The 26,354-nt window shown below is 39.4% G+C and overlaps 1 long non-coding RNA gene across 1 annotated transcript in view; it reads left to right on the top strand.

The window, feature by feature from the left end:
* Window positions 1-26,354, top strand: part of LOC116153516 (uncharacterized) — a 374,055-nt gene that overhangs the window by 258,706 nt on the left and 88,995 nt on the right. The gene's annotated exons all lie outside the window — the stretch shown is intronic.

The following is a 26,354-nucleotide window of genomic DNA, read 5'->3' as shown; positions in this document are numbered from 1 at the left end:
CTCAGATGGTAGAGGCTACATTTCTTTTCCTGGAAGATTAAGAAAAATCTGGTCATAAGCTATCTCAGGGAAAGTAAACAAAGTTGTAAGACACAGACAGGAAACCTTGTTTCCATGGATCACTGACCCAAAGGAAAAGTTGCCTTAAGGAGAGATATAAATAAGTTTTAAAAATTGAAGGACGATTACTTTTAGTTATATTTTAAAAGATCAAACCATGGTGTCACTGGCACATGAACAGAGAGATGAAACAGAACAGAAAATCCAGAAGTAGCCCCAGTACATATAGGGATTTAGCACGTGGTAAAGGTCTTATTTCAAATCACCAGGGAACGCTGGAGTTTTATCAGTGATGTTTGGACAACAGGGTAGTTAGCTATAGCAATGAATAAATAATTAAAGTTGGAGCCATACTTCACATCTTACCAAATAAATTTCAGATGGGTTACAAATTTTAAATATAACAATATGAAACCATAAAAAGATTTAAAAAATCAGAAAATATTTTCTTACTGTAATTTATGACTGAAGAAAACCTTTAAAAATTGTAACACAAATTACAGCAGTCATAAAATAAAATACTGAAAAATTCAGCTGTATTTTTTAAAATGTCTCCATGCAAAAACAATCATAGCTCAGTCAAAAGTCAATGGACAAATTAGGAAATATATTTGTAACTCATTGCCTTACAATCAATAAGAAAAAGACCAATAATGCTATAGAAAGATGGGCAAAGGATGTTGTGTCAGGTGACATGGAATGGCAATTTGGCAATATCCATCAGAATTACAAATACATAATCTTTGATTCAGCAATTCTATTTACAGGAATTATTTATAATAATTCTATTAGCAATTCATATAATAATTCTATGGCAATTCTGTTAAATTACAAACATACATACTTCTATATGTGGGAATGATAGGTTAATCACTGCAGTACCATTTGTAGTATCAAGAAATTGGAACTAATGGAAATGATCATCAATGGGGGAGTGGTTGGACAGATGAAGATACATTAATATTCTTCATTAAAAAGATTGAAGAGGTCTTTGTATACTGGTATGGAATGATCTCTAAGATATATGGGAAAAGCAAGGTACAGAACAGAAGAGTGAGTTATTTGTGTAAATAAAAAATGGTGAAGGGATGTCTTATACAAATTTGCCTGTACATTTCTGCAAGGAAAATTAGGTCAACGATGCTGATGCCTCTGGAGGGGGAACTAGGTGGCAAGATCATGGAGGTGGGAGGGAGACTTCACTGTATATAACTGAATGTTTTTTGAATTAGGAACTATATGAATGTATTATCTATTCCCATTCCAAAATAAATTACACTTAAAAAGTTATTTGGAAAGAGAGAAAAATAGAAAACTCAATTCTTTAAAAAAATGAAATCTAAAAATGAGTAACTAAATTAAGTTCAGTAAATGCAGCACACCCATATCCAGCACGAGTAGAGCATCTAGCATCTCCATCAACATCCTCAGCCCTCTACCAACCTCAGTTAGGCGGGGGCTTGATTTACCATCCCTCAACCCCTCCCCACCGCTTCCCACTCCTCCTGCCCCAGGTCAAGCTGTCTGCCAGGGATTCACCTCTAGGCTTCTGTCTTCTTTGTGTCGAGGGCAGAGCACTAAGCCTAGGGCATCCTACATTTCTCTGGTGGGCACCACTGATGGGAGTAAATGTTTGAAGGGTGGAAGAGCAGTTGAGACTCTTAATTTTGGAAAATTAGACTAAGACAGGAGAAAAGCAAGCAAGGTAGGAGATTTTCACCTGTAGAGTAGTGTAATAGGATGGGTGAGAGGAAACGGTAATAAATTACAGAAAGGAAGAGAACTATGTCCTTGCTACACTTCGGCTAAATTTTTAAGAGCAGGCTCGAGAGTTGATGCCTTATTACCATCAGAGGGGATTTGATGACTTGTCATATTCAGTCCTGACTATTGAGATGAAAAGGATAGAAAATGAAAAGTATGGAAAATGAAAATCAATTGCATTCTTTAATTCTAGTCATCCCATTCCTGGAGCATATTGAATACTACTTTGGGTTCTCTCATTGTTCAGGTTATTAATAACAAAGAGCTGAAGTATTTCACATTCCTAAAGAGTCTTTCATCTCAAAGGAGCCAAGGTAATTCACTAATTCAGTTACCTGAACTACATTTGGTAATTATTTGAGGATCACTTCACCCAGGGGTGAATTTCGACGAGTTGTGTGACACCGCCAACAGTCGCTTCATTCTCCCGTCAGTGCGAAAGAAAAATGAATAGCTAATGGGGATGTCCTCCTGAAGGATTTGCCCAGTGAAAACTTCAGGGAGATGGATGCTGAAAGAATGTAATTAACTGCCCGAAATTAATACCTCCAACCTTACTCAAGATTTCCTGACCTCTTTACTAGAGTCAGGGTGGAGAGGTGTCTTATCTCAGAACAGGGCTCTCTAGTAGCTGAGAGACCTGTGAACAGCAGTCACTCCACTGCTGTATTTTTTGAGTGACAATAAATCGTATTGTATTTTTAATTTGTTCCCACATTTTCACTGTTAGGATATAGAAATACAATTAATTTTTCCATTGCTATGATTGATTTTTGTATGTTGATCTTGTTAGCAGTGAATTTGCTGAATGCACTTATTTGTTCAAGGAATTTTTTTTTAAAGATTCCTTGGATTTCTTTGTAGACCGTAATGACATCTGCAAATAGGGCAGTTTTAGTTCTACCTTTCTTATCCATATGCTTTTTATTTCCTTTTCTTGCCTTATTGAGCTGGCTAGATCATGGCTGAATAGTAGTGGTGAGAGCAAACATACTTACCTTTTACCTGATCTTAGGGGAAAAGCATCCAGTCTTTTAGAATTAAATATAATCTTAGCTGTAGGTTTTTTTTTTGTAGATGTTCTTTATCAAATTGAGAATGTTTCCTGCTATCCTAGTTTTCTGAGAGTTTCTGTCATGATTGGGTGTTGAGTTTTGACCAAATGCTTTTTCTGCATCAGTTGATACAAGCATGTGACTTTTCCTCTTTATTTATTAATTTATTTTAATTAGCATTAAAATAATATATAAATTTAATAATATTAGTTTATTAATATGATGGGTTCATTGATTGATTTGTGAACAGCAGTCACTCACTTTAAAGTTCATGTATAAGGAATAGTGTCTCAATCATGTGGACCCTGTTTCTGAGGAGAGAGGATGTTGGGGTAAGAAGCTGGAGCTCTTCCAGCCAAGGGCATGCGGCTCAGTCCATCTTACTGAATCCAGTGCCTTCTTTGTCTCTTCCATCTACTGTCTACTGTTAACTCAGAGATCAGGAAAATGCTGCCAGCATGACAGCTGCCCAGTACCCACAAGGCTGGTCATCAGACAGGGTACCATGGAATGTGGCCACTACAAAAGCTCATGTTTTGGGGAGCAAGCTTACTAGTCACCACTGCCCCCAGAGAGAATGCCTCCACTTTTGTTGGCGTTTTATCAGCAGAAGCAAAATTTCATCTAGAACTCTAGCAGAAAGGGAGTTGGGAAAATATAGTTTTAAGCCTTCCAGTCCCTACGATCCAGAGGGGAGTGTAGAAAAAGGTAGCGATAGAAGCTGAGGACCAAGAGGCAATATCTAGTAGTCCTCTCTACCTCACTCAACTAAATAGAAACCAGAGATGGTCCATCAGCTCTTCACAATTTATCTCTAAACTGTTTCTCTTAATTTTTAGTGTCGTCTTTTCTCTGTCATTTGTCCCATCACCATTCAAAAACTCACTCAGAAGGATGTATTTGCGGAAGTCTAATTGAGGTGGGAGAGTAGGGTGGAAAAAGAAAGGTAAGCTGCAATGCAAAACAGGTATACTCTATTTTAGTGATCGATTTGAATGAGTTGTGTTTATGTAGATATGTTTTAGAACGTGAGAAAGGCAGGCAGATGGAGCGTGACTATCCTCAAAAGAGTTTGGATTTTGGCAGCTGGGAGTGGCTGGAATGGCTACATGCAGTTGGAGAGAGGGTGCAGAGTGAGAGGGTTAAAGACAAGGGCTCACGAGAGATCTGTGGCTTAGCGATGGGACGTGACCCCACAAAGCGAGATGAAGACAGGCAGTGGTTATGCTCGGAGAAACAGAGCTGGGGACTTGAGTGGAACAAGCTGCAGCTTGATTGGCAAGTCAAAGTTGAAATCAAGTCGGTTGGGAAAGAGAATTTGGAGTCAGGGTCTGGGCTTGCTCTGGGGCCTCCAATTCAGTAAGCGCCAGCCTCAGCCCTCAGCTGCTTTTTATTTGAGGTGGCGTAGTATACAGGGGATACAATCTTCTATAATCGAAGGGCCCTGGTTGTATCATTTTCTGGGTTTCTGAAGCTCCTTCTGTGGATGGTGCGGGGTTCAGTCAGATAAAGGCTGGTTTCCAAGGTCCCAAGACCTTTGTGGTTTAGCTCTTTCCCCAGGGCTCAGGTGAAATGTGCTGCTAAGAAGCAGCTTGATTAGAAATCAAAGTTGTGTGAATGGCTCAAGACTTTTTTTCCTTCTCCTCTCTCCCTCTCCTCCTCACTCCCTCCCTCCCTCCCTACCTACCTACCATCTTCCTTCCTTCCTTCCTTCCTCCTTTCCTCCTTTCCTTCCTTCTTCCAGATGGGGTCTTTTTCCCATGTGGAAGGCTACTGAACCCTTGGGTAAGTGAGTACACTGAGTCTGATGGATCAGAGAGGTCAGGGCAATGAGGTGACAGGAAGCACTGAGTGACAAGACACCTTCCTAGTGGACATGGCTCCTCACATCCCTCCAGTCTCTCTTTGACACCCCAGAGAACAGCTGCTGCACTGCTCTTAGGCTTGTTTGTTATCCTTCAAGGGGTTAGAGCACAGTGTAAAGGCAGTGGGGTGGCTGGTTTTATTCCTGCAGGAATCAGGGCATTTCACAGTGCTCGGTGGCCCCAGACTGCTTCCTTAAGCTGGTCTACAAGTGTGGGATGTTGGTCCCAAGCAGAACCTAACAGGCATCACCAGATCCATTGGCAGTGTTGGAAGAACACCATCTTGGGAGCAGTGGTATGCCTCAACTGTCCTTCTCACATAGGAAGGACTAAACATTTTTCTATGCCAGTGATTTTCAAATTATTTTAGCCTTTAAATTATGTTTTTCTCCTTCAAATGAAATATTACTTGGAAACTCAATATAAAAATTAAATAGAAAAGGAACGGTTTTGATTGACTATTGGTAGAGTTCAGATACCCATGTATTCACCTCCTCATGCCTTTGAACTACATCTAACAAATTTCTAGAATTTAAAAATACTGGATTATGTCATCTTTAATGCTGGTTAGTACTCTTGCTCAGTTTTAAGGAGAAAGAAACTGAGGCATGAAGGGGCTAAAGAACTTATTTTGCCAAGACCGGGCCATGAATTTCTATCAGTCAGGAATTGTACTTGGCTGATCTGAAAATTGGTTTAAATAAGACAGCGCTTCATTTTCTTCTCATTCAATAAGAAATGGGCAGTGTAGGGCTGACGTGATGGTGTCAGGAGGTGTTTGGAGACCCAAGCTCCTGGCAGCTCGCCATCCCACAGTCCCTAAGATAGATCTGCATCTTGTATTTATAGAATGACTTCTGGAGCTCCAGCCATCTGATTTGCATCTGGAAGATGCAGAAAGAGGAAAGACAGAAGGGGCCTGCCAGCTGAGTCAGTCCCTTTGGAAAGCCTCAGTGACTTTTACTTACATCTCAAATAAGTCATAAAAAAATTTAGGCTGGGAATCCTGTCAATCCCAGCAATACAGGCGCTCCGTCAGTGAGGAAGGGGAGAGTCAGCACTGAGTGGGGAACTAACAGTCTGCCACATATATGGTGCGCATACCCTCTAGTGAGCACATAGCTTGGGTCATCCCAATTGCAAATAATCTGCCTGTTCTTGTAAACCTGCAAAGTCAGTATTTCAGCACCTAAGTGTATGTTTTTCCTATTCAGAAAAGGCTCAAATATCCTTTGTCAGATTCATGTTTCCTGAATTAGTTTAGAAAATGAAGTGTTCATAAAATAACCAGATTTATCGTTTGCTCAAATTGCTTGACACATATGTCTTAAAAATATATTTTGTACATGTTTTGGATTCTCTTCAGGTGGTGGGTGGGAAGGTGTTGGTTAGCAATACATGGGGTTTGTGACCAAGAGTGGGAGTCAGCTTATTTTTCAGGGCATACTGATCCCCCCCCTTTGACCCATTACCACACAAGGGTCTGCACTGGTTCCTCTCTGAGGCATTACCATCCCCCACGTGCTTTTCTGTCCACGCTTGCATGCAATCGGGGGCACAGCTGGTGCAGTGGTGGCAGCCAGTGGTATGACTTGGAGGACAAATACTAGACATGGTCTAGGAAGATCTGGAGTCAGCTCTACCCCTTAGACAGGCCACTTCGTTTCTCCAGGCTTCAGTTCCCTCTTCAGTAAAAAGAAGAAATTAGACTAGATGAGCTCTGTGGACACTTCCAAGTCAAACATTCTCATATCATGTCTTTTGCTCCCGTCTCCCTTCCTTTGTCCTCATGTGGTTTGGAATGTGACCTAGCAATGCTGCCAGTCACTAGTCAAGAGCTCTTAGAAGTCATCTGTCCCTTCTTCTACCAAGAGGAATTATAAAAGAAACCAGCCTGCTTTCTTTAAGTTTCAATGAAGATTTGTTTTCCAGATGCTAGAAGGTGTTCCTAACGTAGATCTTTAACTAAAATGCCTCCAGCTGTAATTTTTTGCCTGTTTGTTCTTTCCCTGTCGATTGTGTGATTCTTATCTGATTGTTAATAGGGAAATTTTAGACCAAATCAAAATTTCAGTAGGATAAGAAGCATATTTCAAAGGAAGACAGGGGATCCAGATTGCTTGTTGTCTATTCATGACTCCACTTACTAGGTCATCTAGTCAGTCAAAAAACCTGGATGCCTGCTATGTGCAACTCACTGCCCCATGCTGTGAGTGCCACAGAAGATGTGGGCTCCCACGCTGACCTGATCTCTGTGGGCAATAGAAGTGCCACTATGTGCCAAGCCCTGTCCCATGGGCATCACATTCTCATCTGATCAACAACCATCTGATGTAGGCGTGAATCATGGAGTTCCAGTGCTTTTGTCTGCTCCCTCTCTTGACTGGAGAGGCTGCTTGATACCCCTTCCTAGTCTTTGATTTACTTAATTTTGGGGACACCTATTATGTGCCAGGCACTGGGGATGTGACTGAACAAAACAAAGGATTTACCTGACAAGCTTGTCAATCTCTAAATCATAGTGCCCTGCCTACTCCCAAGCACATCATTTGAACCTGACCCATCATGGAAACTGCATGTCTTTTTTGACTTGGATTGGGCTGAGGGTTGGAAGTATGACCCAGGTAGGGCCAGTTAAGGTCCTTCTGTGCCACACAGTCCAATTCTGGTTGGACCCTAGGTTCAGATGTGTGTGGTACCTATTCCACTGTTAAAATTTTCAGCTTCATAAACCAATACATTTTTTTTTTAGCTTAAGCTATTAGTTTGAACTATATATAACTGCCATTTTTGCAGATTAGATGTCAACAATTTCATCAGGCTTAACCTAATGATTTGAATTTCTGTTGCTTGCAATGGAAGAAGTCCTAACTAATATGGTGGTGTTGTTATCTCCAACTTAGATGAGGAAAATGAGACTCGGAGTATTTATTTGCCCAAGGTCATTCAGCTATTGAGCATAGTGAGAACTGAAATCCAGGTGACTTCAAAGTCTATATTCTTGATTATTCTGGTACTAGTCCCATGAAGTCAGGCAAAAACTGAAGAAAAGAGACTCTTACTCTAGAGTGGTCTGAAAACTGTTTGCTACTGGTCCACGAGGGAGTGAGGCGTGCTGCACCAGGATGTAACCCAGCTGTGTTACAAGCACACTCTATAGTTCAGCTGATTTTTTACAATTTTTATTGAAATATAGTGGATTTACAATGTTGTGTTAGTTTCTGGTGTACAGCATAGGGATTCAATTATACATATATATACACACACAGACACACACACACATTCTTTCTCATAGGTTATTACAAGATATTGAATGTAGTTCCCTGTGCTATACAGTAGGTCCTTGTTGTTTATTTTATATATAGTAGTGTGTGTCTGGTAATGCCCAACCCCTAATTTATCCCTCCCTGCCATTTCCCCTTTGCAGCTGACTTTTTTTTTTTTAATAGCAAGATTTTCTCAATGAGGTAAGCAGGGCATTGATTTGGATTCTGGTGCCTGTGCCTTATACCAGCCTAGATTGGCATCAGATTGTTTGGGGGACCAGCACTTAGAAGAGCATTGGTGTAGAGGACCGTTGAGCTTGCTGCCCAGCTGACAACCATCCTCCTGTCTCTGGGGACTTGCCAGAGAGTCATGTCTATACCATGTGACCCTGACCCCCTCCTCTGTTAGTCATAACTGATTTGTTCAGGTCATTTGTTTGAGCCCAGCTGGACCAACCAGATTATCTTGTCTAAGACTATGGAATCTTAAAACAGAAACAAAGGAAACAGGAGATGTTAGTTGCTAAGCTACAAAAATAGCAGGATGAGCCCAGAAACTCTTGTTTTCATGTCTTGGGAACTGCTGTGGTTCTTGCAGTTCTGAGGTGTCACTGTTCAAGTCTTTCTTACATTTTTTAAGATTGCTAACATCCTTTCAAGTAAATTCCTTTTTGTCTTAAGCTAGCCAGCATTGGTTTCAAGAGAACCTTAATTAATACTACTGAAAAATATAGGTAGGACCACACAGGATTCTGTTTATCATTTCAGTTATTTGCTAGACTGTATGAGAATGTCCCCCACAATTCTAGGTCTCACTATTAGCTGGAAATGTTGTTACCTGAACTGGGGCCCACTGTGACATGGAAACCCAGATGTACATTATCAATAACTCCTGGTTACTAAAGCCTCTGATACAGACTGAACATCTAAATTAAAGCAAATAAATAATCAACCTTTGTTTATAGATAATTAGAACCCAAATGAATGAAGTGATTCATTGCTAACATTAGAAACATTACTACTTTGGGGGCACTGACATCTTCCCATTTAACTGGTTTTAAAAGACGAATGACCATTTGCTCTGGGAAAACAAGCATCATCTCAACCAGCTAAATTCAAACAACAGATTCTTGAAGTTAAACATATTTTGGGAGCAAAAATTATAATTGAGACACAAGTGGAATCCTCTTATGACTTGGCCATGTCTTTTTAGATGCAATATTTGATTTTTAAAAAATTTGGCTGTCTTCTGAGATCATCTCACTACCTGAAGTTGCAAGTCTTGATAGAGGCAGTCCCTTCCAATTTGGTGAAGGCAGCAGTGAAAATGGAAGTCTGAAGATGCATCTTTACAGCTGGAGAGGGCTGCCTGGAGTGATAGCAGAAGGAGAAAGGGAGCCAGCACAACACGCCTGCTGCTGTCACTTCAGTGGAGGAAAAACAGCACTGGAAAATGCTGGGAGAGGCATCACGAGCTACAAGCTTGATGCTTTCATCATTTATTTCTGAATCCAGACAAGTGTCTCCTACATGTTTACCTAGAACCTCTGTGATCTTAGTTCTGAATGGCTTAATCTATTTTTAAAGCGTATCCAAATGTGATTAAGATAATTCTTGCATTCCTTTACTCTTTCTATTTAAAAATTAAAGTGCTTCTAGTAATAGATATCTCTGCCAGTACAGCCAAGAGGATCCCCTACAAATGCTCCCTGAATGGAAAAAAAAAAATCTGAACCTGAGATTCAAATATCTAATTCTCCATATTTAAAACCCCTTCTTAGACAGTCTCTGTTTAAAATCTAGTGATTTAGATGCAGAATTCTATCTTCTTAATTGTATTGTTGGACATATATTAGACATAATCTGTAAGACTCTCAACATGGTATCATATATTCGGTATTTTTTTATTGTACTAAATTTCAGGGCTAATTTAAGTTTAAACTCTTTATTTTAGAAAATCAGTAACAGCAACTAATTAGCACATCTCATTCTGGATGTATTTGCCAACCAATTTCAGAGACTCATTTGCCTGTTAAGAGATTTTATTGAACACCAGCACCAAAGACTCTCCTTTTTTTCTAGTAAACAGCTCATGCTTATTATCTTATTACAGGAATGCCACTGGTTAAATCAGGCTCTGAATATAAATAGCCATATTACTGCCATCAGGCATCAATGTTTATTTAGTGGCTGTGAGTCATGCATACCTCTTTGATCGGGTTTGGAATGAGCCGTTGCAGTTTTTGTTCAAAAAGGTTATTTGCAAAGGCTACAGAAGTATCAGTTAGATTAAACATGAAATTAATCAGCATGGAATTTTATCAGCCATTTCTGCCACGAAACACGAGGCGTCAAGAGCATGTGCAAATGAGGGCTGAACATAATGAAGCTGGGGAACAGCTTAGTAGGGAGATGGGGAAGGACTCCAAGAGGTCTACCATGCTCAAGGAAGAAAGATGGAGGGAGGGAGGGAGGGAGGAAGGAAGGGAGGAATAAAGGAAGGAAGGGAACATTGAAGCCCTAGTGGATCACATGGAACTCCTTGGCAGTTTCACATAGTCCAGTATGAGGACTGCAAGTCAGGGGACCTGAGTTAGCCTGAGCTCTACCCTGCCCTGCTCAGTGATCTTTGGAAAACTATTTAATGCATAACACACTACACAGCATACATGCATTACAAAGCATACATATACTATATTAATAATATTAATAAACTTGCACAAAAGCAGAGGAAAGCATATTTTTCACCTCAACATTTCTTTAGACTAAAAATATCAGAGAGAGATTGACCCAAGATAGCTGTCATATAGTTTTTGTTGATGAAACTATTGGTGGAGATGTGGCCCTTTAACTGAAGGGCTCACTTAAACTGGGTCCATTCATTTATTCATTTAGTGGATACTCCAGCTTGTGAGGCACATGTTCTAAGAAAGGACTGTGAATAATTATAACATACCATGTTTAGTACTGTGATGATTACACTGTAAATTCCTGGTGACCTCATTCTCAACTGGGGCTTCATCACTGCTTAGCAATTCTATGGCATTCCACTGGGTGATCCTCTCAGCCATTGTCCTCAGAGCCTATTTTTAATATTTGCCACTGTCTTCATGCCTCCATCTCCCAGCTTCCAGTTTCTCTTACTCCTCTGTAGATGGTCTAGCTTTCCCTACAGTGAAAATAAGTTTTGTGTTCACACTGATTCTCTCCTTCTCCCTCATTCTTATCCCAGGGTATGTCTTTCCTCTTATAATAGACAATTTTTCTACTTATGATTTGGATCCCAGTTCTTCTCAAGGTGCTTTTTTCATCCAGAATCTTCCATTTTTCCCTCTCAACTAGCTCTTTTTCATCAGCAGATAAAAATGCTTAGTCTTTCCAAATTAAAAGAAAAATCCTCCTTTGAAGAACTACAAAAACAATTGGAAAACAAGGAATAAAATGTCAATAAGTACATACCTATCAATAATTATTTTAAATGTCAGTGGATTAAATGGTCTCTGATCAAAAGACACAGAGTGGTAGATTAGATTAAAAAATAAGAACCTACAATATGCTGCTTATAAGAAACTCACTTCAGGGTGAAAGACACACAAAGACTGAAATTGAGGAGATGGAAAAACAGATTTCATGCAAATGGAAACAAAAAGAAAATGGAGGTAGCAATACTCATATCAGACTAAATAGACTTTAAAACAAAGGCCATAAAGAAAGAAAAAGAAGGACACTATATTATGATAAGGGGATCAATACAAGAAGAAGAAATTATACTCATTAACATATGTGCACCCAATAGAGGAGCACCTAAATATATTTTTAAAAATACCAAATTTTTATACAGACATAAAGGGAGAAATTGACAGGAATACAATAATAGTAGGATATTTTAACACCCCAGTGACATGAATGGACAGATTATCCAGACAGAAAATCAGTAAGGCAACAGAGCTCCTTAATGACACAATAGTTGGACTTAATTGATATCTACATGCACTCTACCACGGAGCTATATCAGGAAGGCTTGTACCACTATGAACTTTCCTCTTAGAACTGCTTTTGCTGCATCCCATAGATTTTGTAAGGTTTTGTTTACAAATGTTACACAATCTTTGTATTTTATAAGGTTTTATAAACCCAGAATACACATTCTTTTCAAGCACATGTGGAATATTCCTTAGGATAGACCATACACTAGATTAAAAAACAAGCCTCAATAAATTTAAGAGGATAAAAATTATTTCTAGCATCTTTTCTGATCACAACTGTATGAAACTAGAAATCACCCACAGAAAGAAAAACAGAAAAGATGAATGCAGGGAGTCTAAACTAAAAACAAAAACAAAAACAAAAAAACAATGGATGAATGATAAAATCAAAGAAGGTATCAGAAAATACCTTGAGGCAATCAACAATAAAAATAAAACCTTACAAAATGTATGGGATACAGCAAAAGCAGTTCTAAGAGGAAAGTTCATAGCGATACAAGCCTTCTTCAAGAAACAAGAAAAATCTCAAATAAACAACCTAATGCAACACCTAAAAGAATTAGAGTAAGAAAAAACAAAACCTAAAATCAGTAAAAGGAAGGAAATACTAATGATCACAGAGGAAGAAAATAAAATAGAGATCAGAAAAAAGAAAAGATCAGTAAAACCAAGAGCTGGTTTTTGAAAAGATAAACAAAATCAATAAACCTCTAGCCAGGGTCACCAAGAAGAAAAGAGAGGACCCAAATAAAATAAGAAATGAAATAGGAGAAATAACAACTGATACCACAGAAATACAAAAAATTACAAGAGAATACTATGAACAGTTATGTGCCAACAAATTGGACAACCTAGCAGAAATGGACAAGTTTCTAGAAACATACAGGCTGGCAAAACTGAGTCAAGAAGAAACAGATAATTTAAATAGACCAATCACTAGAAGTGAAATAGAATCTGTAATAATAATAATAATAATAATAATAATAATAATAATAATAATAATAATAATAATAATAATAAAAACTCCCTGTAAACAAAAGTCCAGGACCAGATGGCTTCACTAGGAAATTCTACCAAACATACCAAGAAGAACTTATACCTATCCTTCTCAAACTATACCCAAATGTTGAAGAGGAGGGAATACTCCCAAATTCATTCTTTGAAGCCACCATCAATCACCTTGACAGCAAAACCAGACAGACACTACAAAGAAGAAAAGGAAAGAAAACTACAGGCCAGTGTCTTTGATGAATATAGATGCAACAATCCTCAACAAAATATTATCAAACTGAATCCAACAATGCATAAAAAGGATCATACAATATGATCAAGCTGGATTCATTCTAGGGTCACAAGGATGGTTCAACATATGCAAATCAATGAATGCAATACACCACGTTACTAAAGTAAAGACAAAACCCACATGATCATCTAAATAGATGTAGAAAAGCATTTGACAAAATTCAACAACCATTCATGATAAACACTGTCACCAAAGTGGGGTAAAGGGAACCTATCTCAACATAATAAAAGTCATTTATGACAAACCCACAGCCTACATAATACTCAGCAGTGACAGGCTGAACGTGTTCCTGTTAAACTCAGGAACAAGACAAGAATGCCTACTCTTACTGCTTCTAGTCAACACAGTGTTGGAAGTCCTAGCCACAAAAATCAGACAAGAAAAAGAAATAAAAGGGATCCAAATTGGAAGGGAAGAGGTAAAACTGTCACTATTTGCAGATAACATGGTATTCTATATAGAGAACCCTAAAGTCTCCACACAAAAACTATTAGAACTAATAAATGAATTCAGCAAGGTAGCAGGTTACAGGATTAATATACAGAAATCTGTTGCATTTCTTTACACTAATGATGAAATACTAGAAAGTTAAAAAGCAATCTCATTTAAAATTATGTCAAAAGAAAAAAAAAACACCTAGCAATAAACTTAACCAAGGAGGTAAAAGATCTATATGCTGAAAACTATAAAACATTGATAAAGGAAACTGAAGGTGATTTAAAGAAATAGAAATACATCCCATGCTCTTGGATTGGAAGAACTAATAATGTTAAAATGGCCATACTACCTAAAGCAATCTACAGATTTAATGTGATCCCTATCAAAGTATCCAGGACATTTTTCACAGAACTGGAACAAATAATCCTAAAAATTTATATGGAATCACAAAAGAGCCAGAATTGCCAAAGTTATACTGAAGAAAAAGAACAAAGCTGGAGGCATAACCCTCCCAGACTTCAGACAATATTACAGAGCTACAGTAATCAAAACAGCATGGTATTGGCAGAAAAACAGACATATGGATCAATAGAACAGAATAGAGAGCCCAGAAATAAATCCACACACCTATGGTCAATTAATCTCCGACAAAGGAGGCAAGAATATACAATGGAGAAAAGAGTCTCTTCTTGGGTGATCTTGGGAAAGCTGGACAGCAGCATGTAAATCAATGAAGTTAGAATACTCCCTCACACCATATACAAAATAAACTCAAAATGGCTCAACGACTTAAACATAAGACAAAACACCATAAACCTGCTAGAAGAGAACATAGGCAAAGTATTCTCTGATATAAACCATAGCCATATTCTCTTAGGGCACTCTACCAAGGCAATAGAAATAAAAGGAAAAATAAATCAGACTTAGTTAAAACTTTTGCACAGCAAAGGAAACCATAAACAAAACAAAAAGACAACTGATGAAATGGAAGAAAATATTTGCAAACAATGCTACTGACAAAGGGTTAATATCCAAAATATACAAGTTGCTCATGCGACTCAATATCGAAAAAACAACCCAATCAAAAGATGGGCAGAAGACCTAAAAAGACATTTCTCTGAAGAAGACATACAGATAGCCAACAGTCATATAATAAGATGCTCATATTGCTAATTAATTATTGGAGAAATGCAAATCAAAACCACAATGACATATCATCTCACACTGGTCAGAATGGCTATCATCAAAAAAACCTACAAATAATAAATGCTGGAGAAGGTGTAGAGAAAAGGCAACCCTCCTTCAGTGTTTGTGGGAATGTAAATTGGTGCAGCCACTATGGAATACAGTATGCACGGTCCTTAAAAAACTAAAAATAGAGCTACCATATGATCCAGCAATCCCACTCTTGGGTATATATCTGGAAAAAAAACCTCTTGATTTGATAAGATACATGCACCCCAAAATTCATAGCAGAACTATTTACAATAGCTAAGATATGGAAACAACCCAAGTGCCCACAACAGGTGATTGGCTTAAAATATTACACATATATAAATATATGGACTATTATTCAAACATCAAAAGAATGAAATATTGCTATTTGCAGCAACATGGATGGACTTAGAGACCAACATATTTAGTGAAGTAAGTCAGATATCACTTATATGTGAATCCAAAAAACAATACAAATGAATCTGTATGGAAAACAGAAACAGACTCACAGACATAGAAAACAAATTTATGGTTACCAAAGGGGAAAGGGACGTGGGGGGAGGGATAAATCAGGAATATGGGATTAACAGATACAAACTACTAGACATGAAATAGATCAGCAACAAGGATTTGCTGTATAGTACAGGGAATTATATTTGATATATTGTAATAACCTATAATGGAAAATAGTCTGAAAAACATATATAAAACTGATCACTTTGCTGTACACCTGAAACTAACACAATATTGTAAATCAAATATACTTCAAAAACAAAATCTTCCTTTGACAGTACCCTTCTTCAGGAATCTTCCTTCTTTGTCACAGACAAGCTTATTGAAAGAATGTCCACCTAGAATTCTCCCTCCCTCAGGTTTCACTCCATGTTGGCTCAGAGACTCTGACGGAGAGATTTGCATGCAGGTTGTGTATTGGGGGGCACTCTTAGAAACCACCCTGGGAGTGGGGTGAAGGAAGCCGGATTGGCAACATAGATCGACAGTGGCATCATCCAATTCTAAGGTACTCCTGAGCTGGGGTGGCCTTTCAGAAATGACCTGAACCAGGCAAAGGGGAGAGAGGCCTTTGTAACCCCACATCAATCTGTCATTGGCTGCACAGGGTAGGCACAGAAACCTGGGCAAGGCAGCTTCCTTTGCTAAAGGGTCATTCCTGGAGAGGGATTTGGCCATGGGACACCAGCAGGCAACAGTTCTGGCAGCTGGGGGAACGTGTGCTTCATTCCTAGAGGAGTTCCTGGGTGGCGCAGCCTCGTGCTCATGGCCTGCTCGCTCCCCAGCCGTCTCTGACCTGGCGTGTTTTCTCTCTTTCTCTCTCCTCTCTCTCTCTCCAGACTCCGTCTGCATTCAACTGCCTATTGGGGACTTCCATCTGGACATCTCTGAAGAGCCAATTAAACATACTCAAAATGGAACTTCTATCACTTTTACCCCTCCACTCACTCCTTCCTTAGGGTTCTTTGTCTTGGGAAATGAAAGATAGGAGGTAACTTGTGAGATAAAGTCCCTCTCCTTTCACTCTTTTGTGGATTGCTTCAGGGTATGTTTGTCCTTTGCAGCCCATCTAAGGAGCCTTGTGTGCTGAATAAACATACTACAGAGCAACCTGCTGGCTCCCTGTTCTCCTGTAGTGAGCCAGCAGCCCGCGTGGCCATGCAGCCCGCTGTCCCTGCACAGCTGTCTGCTCCCCTCTTCCTCACTCTCAACTTGCTACCACGTCAATTGTTATGACCTGAACTCTGGTCTCAGGACTGGCTTTTTGAGGACTTGGGAAAAGATAACCACTTTTTCCCCGATGTGCTATTTCCAAGAAGTTATAACAATTCTAACTTCTAAGTAACTCTTCGATCTTTCCTTCCCTCAACATCTCCACTGGCAGCACCCTAAATCAGGCACCACAAAGTGCACCTGGGTCATGGGATTAGCCTCTTGGCTGGTCTCCGGGTTTGCCCCCCGACAAGCTGTTTGCCACTCAGTACCCTGACCCAGAGTAAGAGCAGGTGTATCACAGGGTGCCGCATATTGTAATTGGACTACCTTAAGAAACACGGACATGCTAAGATAAGAATTTTTCCTAGATTGTGGTAACCCACACAACACTTCCTTTCTTCTTCTATGCTGTTGTTCTAAGATTTCATGGGATTTTAGCAGGTTTAAATGAGTAGTACACGTGAAACATTTACAGCTGTGCTAGGAACATGCTCAGCACAAAGGAAGTTTTAGCGATCACATAATCATAATTTCATGATTTTTTTTCTGTTTCCTTTCCCCTATCTCCTGAGGGTTAAAATAGTTTAAAAATATTTATTTCAATATTGAGTAAATTCCATTTTCTATTTCTAGCACTCCTAGGAAACAAAGTATAATTGAAATCTAAGTGGTCATCAACCTAAAAATTGGCATGGTCAAGGTGAATTATTTAGTGTCTGTGCAATGTATTTTTGTGGATACAAAATAGAATTTAATCCTTGAGATTTTAAAATGATTATTCAACTTAGAAAAGTGAAAAAGGAAAAATAAATCTAGTTTTTCTTAAGCTTTCAAGTTCAAATTGCAATTCTTATTTTAGAAATAAATATAATAAATCCAGGGAGTTATTTGATTGACTAGCTGAACAGACCAAATTCCCTTAAACAGTTTGTCCTGTTTACATCTTAATTTGTGAAATTCCCTTGAATGTTTTAGGCTGCGTTTATAATTGACTATATCTGATTTTCTGAAGCACTTTTACTGCCTAACCTACCTACCCAAATCTTCCCGTTCTAATAAATCTAATTAAATTAATGAATGTGGTCCCTCTCAAGTTAATCATGTCCATTCCAATTTTGTTTACATACTTTGCATAATTCTCTTTATCTTTCAACTGAAGATCTAAGTCTAAAATAAATTAGTCAGTTATACATTTGAAACTAGAATTAAAGCCCAAATCTATCAAATTTCCTAAAATCTCTTAAACACTCTCAGCACTTAAAATATTAAATATACACAGATCATTCCTAAAGGTATGAAAAAACCATTAATAGCATGGTTTGGTTCCTTTCATCATGTCTATATTTAATTTTCAACATTCCAGAGTTGACAGATAGCTTTTACCATCTCAAGCAAGTTGGGGTTGCTTTTGGCCAAGAGTTTTGGCCAGGATATAGTTGTAAGGTCTCAATGCCAGGGTGCCCCATCTGTGCACTGAAGGAGATGCTGAGCACCTTTTAAATAGTCACAGTGATAACAAGGGACTCCTTGTTCATGCCCTACAAACGGGACTATTTTCACAGCTGACCTTCTGGTTTCAAATTAGATCATTATACAATTCTTTCTTCTGACTTGAGCCTGTAGCTCTGGCTAGTTTACCTCCTGATTGGAGTTAATTAATCTATTTACCACTGATTAATTTGAAATTTATTTTCCATTTACTTCTCACGTTTGAATATTGGCCACAATCCTAAGGATATTTATACTATCAGGCACATTCTAGTCATTTGTGGGAAAGGAAAAGAAAAATATATTAAGCATAATTTATGTGCTATACACATGTTAGTGTGTGTGTGTGTGTGTATATATATATATATATATATATATATATATATATATAATATATAATTTTATTTACTCTTTCACAGCTGTATGATGTAGGCACAATGATGTCCATTTGATAGATGAGGAAACTGAGGCTCAGAAAATTAAGTAGCTAGTAAGTTGCAGAGCAGGGATACAAGTCTAGTTGTGACACTGTAACCCACAGACTGTACTCTCTGGGGAACTTCATGTAAGCCCCCTGAGATTTCTAACTAGGAAACAAGCTTGGTCACATGGGCAGAAGCCTCTTGGGGTTGTCTTTTAAAAAAATTATTTTTCCTGCTATCTTTCTGTAACAAAGCAGTCATGAATGGTTTGGGGTCATGGCTATGAGTTGGACATTTGACACTTGCTCTTCCCTTCTGCGAGGGATCAGACGTTAGTGGGCCAACTGGTGACCTCACAGACAGAAGCCTGAGGGCTTCCAGATAGGAGACTAGAATTCTTTATGACAGTCTCTTGCCTGAGGTTGCTGCTGGGTCTCAGCGTTTCTCCTGTTACCCAGCCTGTAATCCTCAAGCTCCACACAAAAGCCAATAACAATACCTGGCAGTTTTGACTGTTGGCTAGGGGGATTTCCGGGTGATTTCTTTTTTCCCTCTTTCTTTCCTTCCTTCCTTTGTCCCTCCCTCCCTCCTCTTCATTCCACCACAGTTCAATTATCAAGTCAGAAAAATTTGAAATTGACATAATGCTCTTATCTAATCAACAGACCTTTAGAACCCCTTTCAGAGATCAGAAAATGATCAGCAGAGGAGGCTGTGTGTTCTGCAGTGGTTTGCCTCCTCTGTCTACATCCTCAGGGTGAGTCACAGGTCTTGTCTTAGGGAAAGACCAGAGGGAGTGAGGCCATGAGATTCCAGGCCAGTGTCAGCAGCACCGATCCCTGTGTGTGCATCCTGGGAGAGACGGTTATGTCATAGAACGAACCAGCGACCTGAGGCCTGTGGGAGAGCTTACAGAGTATCTGGACTCAAACAATCTAACCTCACTTATAGGCAGGAAAAGGAGACCCACAGAGATAGCAGCTTGTTCAGTCACAAACTTAGTTCCAATCAGTTTTATATAATGTTACTTTAAACTAATAAGTCTTTTCAAAAATAATCCATGTTGAAATACATGCATTCAAATGGCTGTCATCCTGGCCAGCTGTATACGTATTTCTAGCAAGTGCCATGGCTAGAACTTTTCTGCAATTCTGTTATCAAAGGGAAGCTTTAAGTTTGCTCTGGCTGGTTTCTGTATTCCTTCATTCCTTTATTTAAATAATACTAACTATTAAATACTAAATAATACTAACTATTTTTCTGATTTTTTTTTAGACTTGAGTCCTACACACATTCTTCTATCAGCACAGGTTCATTTGTTTTGTTTTTAAAATAGATCTGTGTAAATAATTAGGTTTGGTTTTCTTTAGTTACATTCTAGTTTGAAGGATACACCCTAATTAACTTAATTGGACTCCTATGTTTCCTAAGCTTCCTAGAGAACCCATTTCTACTCATATTAATCCAATCTATTATGTTAGTGTTCCCAAACTGATAATCACGGCAGGTACTTCTTAGACATACATATTCAAACACCCCACCGCTTCCTCAACCAGACTCTCCACATGAATGGAAATCTGAAATTTTAACAATTTAACATGGATGCAAATTTTGGAAAATGATGATTCTGTGTTAGTTTTGGGAGTTTAACTCTCTGCTGGCAGCTTCATCCCAAATCCTCTTACATGTGGATTATCCCCAGGCTCTAAGGGCAATGCCAAGAAAACTTTTTGGTCTATGGCCGAATCATTGGAATAAATATACAGCTTCCTACCACAGGCAGTTCATCAACAGGCAGGTATCTACTTTGAAAGGGAGAGAGCGCCTCAGGATGACTAGGGATGTGTGTGCCACCAGGTCACAGTACTTTATAGAGACAGCCGTTCTGCAGGAAATGCAGGAGGCGGTGTGTGGTCAGGTCTCCACGCTGCCATTTCAGAGTTGGATGGCAAAGGCAGTCATTCCTTCAGTCATCATGATCGGTTGACTAGAGCACTTGATCAAGCACCAGGGCTGATTCAGTGACACCAACATGTCTGGTGCTGTTCTGAACAGACCAACATCCTGGTTGGGACTCCTTGTCATCCCGATTGCTTTCTATTCCTACCATCAGGGCTATCTTCTTCAGCCTCTTATGAACTTACTCTTTTGATTTCCGTCTCTTATCTTGGAACATCTTGCCCTTCCTTCTTTAACAGTTAAAATTTAATAAATGCAGTTATTAGAGTGAGTGATCGCTTTGTGCAAGGCACCATGGGGTGGCGGACCAGGATGGAAAGCTGCTAAGAAAAACAAATACTTACTCAGCCAAGTTGTTGAGGCTATAAAAATGCTTAAGCAACAGTTCCTGCTCTAAAGGAACTTAAGTTCACTAGGGGGATAAAACAAATAAATAACTATGAAAACTTGGCAATGGGAACAGCCAAGGAAAGACAGGTATAAAGCAAGCATTTTTGTTGCAGTAATTAAAACAGTTTGGTACTGATGTAGGAATAGATACATTAATGAAACAGAATTGTGAACATAGACATAGACCCAAACATATAAAAATAATTAATATTTGATACTAGCCTCATTTCAGATTGGTAGGGAAAATACAGATTATTCTATAAATTATACTAGGACAACTGGCAGGGCTTCTGGAAAATAAATTAAGCTGAATCCTTAACCTCACTCCTACATCAAATTAATTCTAAATGTATTTAAATGAAAAAAAAATTAAGCCATAAATATATTAGAGGAAATACAAGTAAGTCTTTCTAATTTTAATTATTCAGGCTTTCCCAAGGGTAAAAAAACCCTAGCAACCTTTTAAAAGGGTGATTTTCACTATGTAAACATCTAAAACATACCATAAGCAAAGCTGAAGACCAGTGACAATGGGAAAAATACTTGGATCACATATGACAAAGGGCTGACATGCATAATATCCAGAGAGCTCTTACAAGTCAACAGAAAGATAAAGAACTCAATAGAGGGATGAAAAGAGACATGAATTGGGAATTTATAAAAGAAGAATTACAAATGGCCAGTATGCAAATAAAAATACACTTCAGTAGTCACAGAAATGCAAATTAGAGTGCTGTTTTCACGTATTTGGTTGAAAAAAATACATTTTTTAATTGGTAAAATGCCCGGTAAGATTTGCTATGAATGGAGTATATATTGGTATATACTTTCAGGAATGACTTGGCAACACTTGTTTAAAATGGAAATGTGGGTTCTTTGTGATTCAGAAATTTTATATTTATAAAATTACAGGTTTACTCAAATAACTGCACAGGTGTATGTACAAGGTCATTCACTGCAGCACTGTTAATTATATGAAATACTAGCATCAATCAAGAAGGTTAAATAGATTATAGCATATCCATATGATAGGGTGCTCTGATCTGATGAGATCTGTGATGGGTAGTTGCTTAATTGAATTTTTTTAAATGGGGAAATCATAAAAACTGATACATATATCCCTTAAACATAAAATTTTCACAGAAAGTATCTAAATTTGAACTATTCATTAATCTTTGATGCTAAGACAAGTCTTCTTCTTTGAGTAACAGGTTTGCTGAATTGAGTTCTACTCATGTTTCTTGCATAAGCCGCTCCTACAGTGTCTCTGCTCGCCTTCCCAACCTTGTCTTCTCCTTTCCTTCCACCTTTCTCACACTGGCCTCCTCTGTTGCTCCAGGGGCTAAACTTTTTCCCGTGGCACAGCCTCTGCACTAGTTATCCTCCCTTCGTTACTTTTCCTGCCTCTTTGCATGGGTGGCTTTTTTCCTTTTCAAAAATTTTTTAAAAATTAAATTATTGAAGTCTAATTGATGCACAATTATACATCAATGCATATGTACATTATATAGGTTACAGGTGTACAATAGTGATTCACAATTTTTAAAGATTATATTCCCTTTATACTTACTATAGGTGCTTTTGATGCACAGCAAAGTTTGAGAACCACTGCTCTAGAACAGTTTGACTAAAACATGGGGTTTATGCAGGGTTGATAGGATTAAATAAAGTGGTAAGGGAAATTTAGGACTGCATTGTCATGACAGGGCAATATATTAAATTTTAACGTAGTGAGTACCCTCTGTGTTGTTGGTTTGTCTTTACTTCTCTCAATATAATCAAGAAAAAAAAAAGAAAACGTCTTCCTCTCTCTCTGCAATTTGAATTCTAGACACGCTGGTTGGTGGCTGGGAAGTAGGTGTGGGTGGAGTTAACCATGTTAGGATTTTTCAGGCCAGGGAGAGATGTGTTACTCTAAGGACACTCCTGATTACCCCTGTCTTTACCCTCATCAGCAATACCCTTGCCCCGTACACAGTGATTGTTATTTTGAATAACATTTTTAAAGCATGGTTTTAGATTTACAGAAAAATGCAAAGATAGTACAGAGAGTTCCCATATGCCACCACACTCAGTTTCCCCTATTATTAACATCTTATACTTGGGTGGCACATTTGTCAACATTAATAAGCTGATATTGATACACTGTTATTAACTAAAGACCATTAGATTTCATTAGTGTTTATGTCATGTCCTGTCTTCTGTCCCAGGATCCCATCCAGGACACCACATTACATTTGGTCACCATGTCTCCTGAGGCTCCCTTAGCCTGTGACCGTTTCTCAGACTTCCCTTGTTTTTGATGACCTTGATGGTTTTGAGGACTGGTTGGGCATTTCATAGAATGTCTCTCAACTTGGATGTGTCTGATATTTTCCTCACAGTTAAACTGGGGTTATGCTTCTGGGGAAGAAGATGGCAGAGGTTAACTGCCATTTTCATCACATCTGATCCAGGGCACGTACTATCAACGTGATTTATCACTGTTGAGGTGGACCTTGCCCTGGAACCTCAGCTAGGGTAGCTATAGAAGGAACGTGGATTTATGAACTGTGACGCAGGCAGGGTTTTCAGAACCTGACGTTAGATTTTGGGAGGATGGTAGGAGTGAGAGGAGAAGGAGAGGGAGGAGCCAGTGGTGCCCTGTGCCAGGAGCCTCCCTACAAACCCAGCCCAACCCTGGGGAGAGGGCAGGGAGGAGTGTCAGGCTCGGGAGACCTGGGGAAAATGTCTGGGCATCTCTGCTCAGGACGGGGCCAAGGGTGGGGGATTTTCTGTCTTGCTATGGGCGGAGCTGCTGGCTTTCTAGACAATGGGGTTTACCCAACAGATCATTGAGACTCCCTGCAGCAGCATCCTCTTCCTGAACAAACAGGGCAGCTTGGAAAAGCACAAATGTGATAACTCAAGCCACATTCACCCTGGCTGGGTAAACACTGCCTGGGAATCAGACATTGTTTTCCCCAACTTTTCTTCGGTACCAGGGCCTGTGGGGAGGTGATTTTTCTCATGGCAGCCACACCCCGGGTCGTTCTCTATTAGTCACAGCACATGCTTCCCTCTGCCTGGTTATGTTCCCCTGACGTTCTGCACGTCCCACCATCCAGCTGGACGTGTTTACCCCTCCCCAGGGCTAGTTGGACTGAACAGCATCTCGTGCAACCCGTTCTAAAGGAGCAGCTGGGAACCGGGTTTAAATTGGGGATTTTCAGCATGGCCGAGTTAAAACTCCCTTAGACACTTTTGTTGATGGGTGCCAGGGAGGGACAAGGAATTCTTAGTGAGTTTCATTTAAATCAAAAGTTCCTTCTGCTTCCTTCAGAAGTTGCTGGTGTCCAAGTGATTTTTTTTTTTTTTAATGTAAGAGCATCCTCTTTGGAGATGAGGGCTTTCAGTGGATCATTTTGGCTAGTAAGAAACAAAACCACAACTGGTTCTTTAAGGGGAGGAATGGCGTTCTTCAAACAACTGTGCCTAGGCCTAAAACTCTCTTAGAATGTCAACATCAAGTTCAGTCCCCCATGATGGAGACAAGGGCTTTCATCCCTTTTTATGCAGCTTTTAACCCTTTATTAGGATAAAGGACAGTCATAGGATAAGAAAAAATCTCTTTCAAACAGGCTCTGTTATCAAGACTCTTATTCCTGAGGAGATGTACACCTGGCCACCCTGACGGAGGGCTCCCATTCTGTCCTCCCCACACGGCCGTGATCCCCACTTCGTAAAAGAGGAAACAGAGGCTCAGGGAGGTTGAGAAACTAGCTCCAAATCATAGTTGGCAACTTGAGTCTAGGTCTGAGTGACCACAAAGCCTGGACTCTTGACCACTCCATCAGGCTGCTCCCAAAGAGGGCAACACCCATAAAGTGCCCTCTGCAGAGGCTGGGAGGGCAGGCACTCGCAGATGGGAGTTGGATACGCTTTTCCCTGCCACCTTTACCATGCACTTGCCATCTGACATTCAATAGCTTACTTAAATTTTCCGTATTGTAGGTGACATACTTGTGGAGCATGGCGCCCTCTCTCAGGGGTTCTTTCATCATCCAGGGTCTCATCCACTAGGATACTGTATTTTAGGGAGGATGAAGATTAAAAGAGGAAGCTGCAAAGCACAGGTCTCAGCAACACGACACCCAGGGAAGGCCCAGCCCAGAAAGCTTGCGTCCCTGGCACGCCAGAGGTGCCTGCTCCCGCCCCAGGATGCAGTTAGAACAGAGGGGGCTTGGGAACAGAGCTCTGTCCTTTATTGGGCCCAAAGGTTCTGGGCATGCAAACCTAGCTTTACCTAAGACATGCCCTCCAGGCCCACCCTTTCCATAACTTTCTAGCACTTTCACCGCAAGGCTGTAATTATTTTTAATTTGAATTTACAGAAAAGTACTAATGAGAAAGGAATGGTCACCTGTACTCCTGCAACCCAGGATTAGCCAGTGTTGACATATTTATTTCTGGTTTTATGTTACATATCCACACCTTAAAAAAACCCAAAACACAGGATATATCAGCACATTATTTGAAACAATTAGTACAATATGGAATAAACTAAATTAAATAAACGAAACCATTTCAAATCCTAATTCCTCTTCCTCTATCCCGAGTTACCTTTAAGTTTGTGTATACTCTTCGAGCACTTAAAAAAATACATAACGTGTCAAATATATAGAAATTTTTGCATGCATCCTCTATATAAATGTCATGTTGTGTGTATCATTTTGCAACTCACTGTTTTTCATTCAACATATTTTTGAGATCAATTTCTTTGCACATAGATGTAATTTATTCCTTTTAATAGTTCTAATAGTACTCCATTGTATGAATGTAGCACATTTTATTTATGAATAAATACATTTGAATTTTCAATTTTTCACTGTTATGAACAATTTTAAAATAGACATACTTGTATTCAGGACTCCCACGCTACAAAACTCTGGAAAGTTCCATTCACATCTGTACACAGGTACACAGTCTGCCTTGCTGTACTTGGCCCTGCCTGGGTCTCCTTCATTCATTCTTTCAACCATATTTATTGAGCACCTGGTGAACCCAGGGCATTGTTCAAGGACTTTGCTTGTATTAATGTGTTTAGTTCTCTGAAAAGCCTGAAAAAGTACAGTTTTCACCATTTTCATTTTTCAAACGAGGAAAATGACTAGGGGCAGGAACAGTCAATCAGTTGGTTAAGGTCACCTAGCCTGTAAGTTGCAGAGCTAGCACGGCCTCTTGGACAGCCTGGCTCCTGAGTCCCAGTGCTGAACCATTGCATCAAGTCTCCCTTAAGTTTAACTCCATTTAGCTGATGTCCCCCTCTCAACTGTAAACCCCTGAGAGCAGGGGCCATGGGAGCCACTTATGTTGCATCTCCAGTGTCCAGATGTGCTGACCTCCATTAGGGGCTCAGTAATGTTCTGTTCTTCA

The sequence above is a fragment of the Camelus dromedarius genome, chromosome 5 (genome assembly GCF_036321535.1).
Source record: "Camelus dromedarius isolate mCamDro1 chromosome 5, mCamDro1.pat, whole genome shotgun sequence".
NCBI lineage: Eukaryota > Metazoa > Chordata > Mammalia > Artiodactyla > Camelidae > Camelus > Camelus dromedarius.
Note: the sequence above shows the minus strand (reverse complement) of the source record. Positions and strands in the feature narration are given on the sequence as shown.